This window comes from Drosophila bipectinata, chromosome 2R (assembly GCF_030179905.1).
Source record: "Drosophila bipectinata strain 14024-0381.07 chromosome 2R, DbipHiC1v2, whole genome shotgun sequence".
Lineage (NCBI taxonomy): Eukaryota > Metazoa > Arthropoda > Insecta > Diptera > Drosophilidae > Drosophila > Drosophila bipectinata.
Window position 1 is genome coordinate 12,139,131 of NC_091737.1, and position 6,910 is coordinate 12,146,040.

A 6,910-nucleotide genomic window follows, 5' to 3' on the forward strand; every position below is an offset into this window, starting at 1 on the left:
AGAAAAAATTTCGAAAATTTGAAAAACGATTTTTCAGCAAGGTTTTGAATGGGGAAAGTCGCCTTAGAGTTCACTGATTACTAAATGGTACTTTATTTGCTGATCGGATACAAATTGGCAGAGCTATGGTCATCCGAAGGGGCAAAAGTGGGGATTCTGCGAAAACCCACAATTTCGTAGGGGTACCCCTAGAAAAAATTTCGAAAATTTGAAAAACGATTTTTCAGCAAGGTTTTGAATGGGGAAAGTCGCCTTAGAGTTCGCTGATTACTAAATGGTACTTTATTTGCTGATCGGATACAAATTGGCAGAGCTATGGTCACCGAAGGGGCAAAAGTGGGGAACTTGCGAAAACCCACAATTTCGTAGGGGTACCCCTAGGAAAAATTTCGAAAATTTGAAAAACGATATTTCAGCAAGGTTTTGAATAAGAAAAGTCGCCTTAGAGTTCGCTGATTACTAAATGGTACTTTATTTGCTGATCGGATACAAATTGGCAGAGCTATGGTCATCCGAAGGGGCAAAAGTGGGGATTCTGCGAAAACCCACAATTTCGTAGGGGTACCCCTAGGAAAAATTTCGAAAACTTGAAAAACGATATTTCAGCAAGGTTTTGAATGGGGAAAGTCGCCTTAGAGTTCACTGATTACTAAATGGTACTTTATTTGCTGATCGGATACAAATTGGCAGAGCTATGGTCATCCGAAGGGGCAAAAGTGGGGAACTTGCGAAAACCCACAATTTCGTAGGGGTACCCCTAGGAAAAATTTCGAAAATTTGAAAAACGATATTTCAGCAAGGTTTTGAATGAGGAAAGTCGCCTTAGAGTTCGCTGATTACTAAATGGTACTTTATTTGCTGATCGGATACAAATTGGCAGAGCTATGGTCATCCGAAGGGGCAAAAGTGGGGAACTTGCGAAAACCCACAATTTCGTAGGGGTACCCCTAGGAAAAATTTCGAAAATTTGAAAAACGATATTTCAGCAAGGTTTTGAATGAGGAAAGTCGCCTTAGAGTTCGCTGATTACTAAATGGTACTTTATTTGCTGATCGGATACAAATTGGCAGAGCTATGGTCATCCGAAGGGGCAAAAGTGGGGATTCTGCAAAAACCCACAATTTCGTAGGGGTACCCCTAGGAAAAATTTCGAAAATTTGAAAAACGATATTTCAGCAAGGTTTTGAATGAGGAAAGTCGCCTTAGAGTTCGCTGATTACTAAATGGTACTTTATTTGCTGATCGGATACAAATTGGCAGAGCTATGGTCATCCGAAGGGGCAAAAGTGGGGATTCTGCGAAAAGCCACAATTTCGTAGGGGTACCCCTAGAAAAAATTTCAAAAATTTGAAAAACGATATTTCAGCAAGGTTTTGAATGGGGAAAGTCGCCTTAGAGTTCACTGATTACTAAATGGTACTTTATTTGCTGATCGGATACAAATTGGCAGAGCTATGGTCATCCGAAGGGGCAAAAGTGGGGATTCTGCGAAAACCCACAATTTCGTAGGGGTACCCCTAGAAAAAATTTCGAAAATTTGAAAAACGATATTTCAGCAAGGTTTTGAATGAGGAAAGTCGCCTTAGAGTTCGCTGATTACTAAATGGTACTTTATTTGCTGATCGGATACAAATTGGCAGAGCTATGGTCACCGAAGGGGCAAAAGTGGGGATTCTGCGAAAACCCACAATTTCGTAGGGGTACCCCTAGGAAAAATTTCGAAAATTTGAAAAACGATATTTCAGCAAGGTTTTGAATGGGGAAAGTCGCCTTAGAGTTCGCTGATTACTAAATGGTACTTTATTTGCTGATCGGATACAAATTGGCAGAGCTATGGTCATCCGAAGGGCAAAAGTGGGGAACTTGCGAAAAGCCACAATTTCGTAGGGGTACCCCTAGGAAAAATTTCGAAAATTTGAAAAACGATATTACAGCAAGGTTTTGAATGAGGAAAGTCGCCTTAGAGTTCGATGATTACTAAATGGTACTTTATTTGCTGATCGGATACAAATTGGCAGAGCTATGTTCATCCGAAGGGGCAAAAGTGGGGATTCTGCGAAAACCCACAATTTCGTAGGGGTACCCCTAGGAAACATTTCGAAAATTTGAAAAACGATATTTCAGCAAGGTTTTGAATGAGGAAAGTCGCCTTAGAGTTCGCTGATTACTAAATGGTACCTTATTTGCTGATCGGATACAAATTGGCAGAGCTATGGTCATCCGAAGGAGCCAAAGTGGGGATTCTGCGAAAAGCCACAATTTCGTTACCCATAGGAAAAATTTCGAAAATTTGAAAAACGATATTTCAGCAAGGTTTTGAATGAGGAAAGTCGCCTTATAGTTCGCTGATTACTAAATGGTACTTTATTTGCTGATCGGATACAAATTGGCAGAGCTATGGTCATCCGAAGGGGCAAAAGTGGGGATTCTGCGAAAACCCACAATTTCGTAGGGGTACCCCTAGGAAAAATTTCGAAAATTTGAAAAACGATATTTCAGCAAGGTTTTGAATGAGGAAATCGCCTTAGAGTTCGCTGATTACTAAATGGTACTTTATTTGCTGATCGGATACAAATTGGCAGAGCTATGGTCATCCGAAGGGGCAAAAGTGGGGATTCTGCGAAAAGCCACAATTTCGTAGGGGTACCCCTAGAAAAAATTTCAAAAATTTGAAAAACGATATTTCAGCAAGGTTTTGAATGGGGAAAGTCGCCTTAGAGTTCACTGATTACTAAATGGTACTTTATTTGCTGATCGGATACAAATTGGCAGAGCTATGGTCATCCGAAGGGGCAAAAGTGGGGATTCTGCGAAAACCCACAATTTCGTAGGGGTACCCCTAGAAAAAATTTCGAAAATTTGAAAAACGATATTTCAGCAAGGTTTTGAATGAGGAAAGTCGCCTTAGAGTTCGCTGATTACTAAATGGTACTTTATTTGCTGATCGGATACAAATTGGCAGAGCTATGGTCATCCGAAGGGGCAAAAGTGGGGATTCTGCGAAAAGCCACAATTTCGTAGGGGTACCCCTAGAAAAAATTTCAAAAATTTGAAAAACGATATTTCAGCAAGGTTTTGAATGGGGAAAGTCGCCTTAGAGTTCACTGATTACTAAATGGTACTTTATTTGCTGATCGGATACAAATTGGCAGAGCTATGGTCATCCGAAGGGGCAAAAGTGGGGATTCTGCGAAAACCCACAATTTCGTAGGGGTACCCCTAGAAAAAATTTCGAAAATTTGAAAAACGATATTTCAGCAAGGTTTTGAATGAGGAAAGTCGCCTTAGAGTTCGCTGATTACTAAATGGTACTTTATTTGCTGATCGGATACAAATTGGCAGAGCTATGGTCACCGAAGGGGCAAAAGTGGGGATTCTGCGAAAACCCACAATTTCGTAGGGGTACCCCTAGGAAAAATTTCGAAAATTTGAAAAACGATATTTCAGCAAGGTTTTGAATGGGGAAAGTCGCCTTAGAGTTCGCTGATTACTAAATGGTACTTTATTTGCTGATCGGATACAAATTGGCAGAGCTATGGTCATCCGAAGGGCAAAAGTGGGGAACTTGCGAAAAGCCACAATTTCGTAGGGGTACCCCTAGGAAAAATTTCGAAAATTTGAAAAACGATATTACAGCAAGGTTTTGAATGAGGAAAGTCGCCTTAGAGTTCGATGATTACTAAATGGTACTTTATTTGCTGATCGGATACAAATTGGCAGAGCTATGTTCATCCGAAGGGGCAAAAGTGGGGATTCTGCGAAAACCCACAATTTCGTAGGGGTACCCCTAGGAAACATTTCGAAAATTTGAAAAACGATATTTCAGCAAGGTTTTGAATGAGGAAAGTCGCCTTAGAGTTCGCTGATTACTAAATGGTACCTTATTTGCTGATCGGATACAAATTGGCAGAGCTATGGTCATCCGAAGGAGCCAAAGTGGGGATTCTGCGAAAAGCCACAATTTCGTTACCCATAGGAAAAATTTCGAAAATTTGAAAAACGATATTTCAGCAAGGTTTTGAATGAGGAAAGTCGCCTTAGAGTTCGCTGATTACTAAATGGTACTTTATTTGCTGATCGGATACAAATTGGCAGAGCTATGGTCATCCGAAGGGGCAAAAGTGGGGATTCTGCGAAAAGCCACAATTTCGTAGGGGTACCCCTAGAAAAAATTTCAAAAATTTGAAAAACGATATTTCAGCAAGGTTTTGAATGGGGAAAGTCGCCTTAGAGTTCACTGATTACTAAATGGTACTTTATTTGCTGATCGGATACAAATTGGCAGAGCTATGGTCATCCGAAGGGGCAAAAGTGGGGATTCTGCGAAAACCCACAATTTCGTAGGGGTACCCCTAGAAAAAATTTCGAAAATTTGAAAAACGATATTTCAGCAAGGTTTTGAATGAGGAAAGTCGCCTTAGAGTTCGCTGATTACTAAATGGTACTTTATTTGCTGATCGGATACAAATTGGCAGAGCTATGGTCACCGAAGGGGCAAAAGTGGGGATTCTGCGAAAACCCACAATTTCGTAGGGGTACCCCTAGGAAAAATTTCGAAAATTTGAAAAACGATATTTCAGCAAGGTTTTGAATGGGGAAAGTCGCCTTAGAGTTCGCTGATTACTAAATGGTACTTTATTTGCTGATCGGATACAAATTGGCAGAGCTATGGTCATCCGAAGGGCAAAAGTGGGGAACTTGCGAAAAGCCACAATTTCGTAGGGGTACCCCTAGGAAAAATTTCGAAAATTTGAAAAACGATATTACAGCAAGGTTTTGAATGAGGAAAGTCGCCTTAGAGTTCGATGATTACTAAATGGTACTTTATTTGCTGATCGGATACAAATTGGCAGAGCTATGTTCATCCGAAGGGGCAAAAGTGGGGATTCTGCGAAAACCCACAATTTCTTAGGGGTACCCCTAGGAAACATTTCGAAAATTTGAAAAACGATATTTCAGCAAGGTTTTGAATGAGGAAAGTCGCCTTAGAGTTCGCTGATTACTAAATGGTACCTTATTTGCTGATCGGATACAAATTGGCAGAGCTATGGTCATCCGAAGGAGCCAAAGTGGGGATTCTGCGAAAAGCCACAATTTCGTTACCCTTAGGAAAAATTTCGAAAATTTGAAAAACGATATTTCAGCAAGGTTTTGAATGAGGAAAGTCGCCTTATAGTTCGCTGATTACTAAATGGTACTTTATTTGCTGATCGGATACAAATTGGCAGAGCTATGGTCATCCGAAGGGGCAAAAGTGGGGATTCTGCGAAAACCCACAATTTCGTAGGGGTACCCCTAGGAAAAATTTCGAAAATTTGAAAAACGATATTTCAGCAAGGTTTTGAATGAGGAAAGTCGCCTTAGAGTTCGCTGATTACTAAATGGTACTTTATTTGCTGATCGGATACAAATTGGCAGAGCTATGGTCATCCGAAGGGGCAAAAGTGGGGATTCTGCGAAAACCCACAATTTTGTAGGGGTACCCCTAGGAAAAATTTCGACAATTTTAAAAACGATATTTCAGCAAGGTTTTGAATGAGGAAAGTTGCCTGAAAGTTCGCTGATTACTAATTGGTACATTATTTGCTGATCGGATACAAATTGGCAGAGCTATGGTCATCCGAAGGGGCAAAAGTGGGGATTCTGCGAAAAGCCACAATTTCGTAGGGGTACCCCTAGAAAAAATTTCAAAAATTTGAAAAACGATATTTCAGCAAGGTTTTGAATGGGGAAAGTCGCCTTAGAGTTGACTGATTACTAAATGGTACTTTATTTGCTGATCGGATACAAATTGGCAGAGCTATGGTCATCCGAAGGGGCAAAAGTGGGGAACTTGCGAAAACCCACAATTTCGTAGGGGTACCCCTAGGAAAAATTTCGAAAATTTGAAAAACGATATTTCAGCAAGGTTTTGAATGAGGAAAGTCGCCTTAGAGTTCGCTGATTACTAAATGGTACTTTATTTGCTGATCGGATACAAATTGGCAGAGCTATGGTCATCCGAAGGGGCAAAAGTGGGGATTCTGCGAAAAGCCACAATTTCGTAGGGGTACCCCTAGGAAAAATTTCGAAAATTTGAAAAACGATATTTCAGCAAGGTTTTGAATGAGGAAAGTCGCCTTAAAGTTCGCTGATTACTTAATGGTACTTTATTTGCTGATCGGATACAAATTGGCAGAGCTATGGTCATCCGAAGGGGCAAAAGTGGGGATTCTGCGAAAACCCACAATTTCGTAGGGGTACCCCTAGGAAAAATTTCGAAAATTTGAAAAACGATATTTCAGCAAGGTTTTGAATGGGGAAAGTCGCCTTAGAGTTCGCTGATTACTAAATGGTACTTTATTTGCTGATCGGATACAAATTGGCAGAGCTATGGTCATCCGAAGGGCAAAAGTGGGGAACTTGCGAAAAGCCACAATTTCGTAGGGGTACCCCTAGGAAAAATTTCGAAAATTTGAAAAACGATATTACAGCAAGGTTTTGAATGAGGAAAGTCGCCTTAGAGTTCGATGATTACTAAATGGTACTTTATTTGCTGATCGGATACAAATTGGCAGAGCTATGGTCATCCGAAGGGGCAAAAGTGGGGATTCTGCGAAAACCCACAATTTCGTAGGGGTACCCCTAGGAAAAATTTCGAAAATTTGAAAAACGATATTTCAGCAAGGTTTTGAATGGGGAAAGTCGCCTTAGAGTTCGCTGATTACTAAATGGTACTTTATTTGCTGATCGGATACAAATTGGCAGAGCTATGGTCATCCGAAGGGCAAAAGTGGGGAACTTGCGAAAAGCCACAATTTCGTAGGGGTACCCCTAGGAAAAATTTCGAAAATTTGAAAAACGATATTACAGCAAGGTTTTGAATGAGGAAAGTCGCCTTAGAGTTCGATGATTACTAAATGGTACTTTA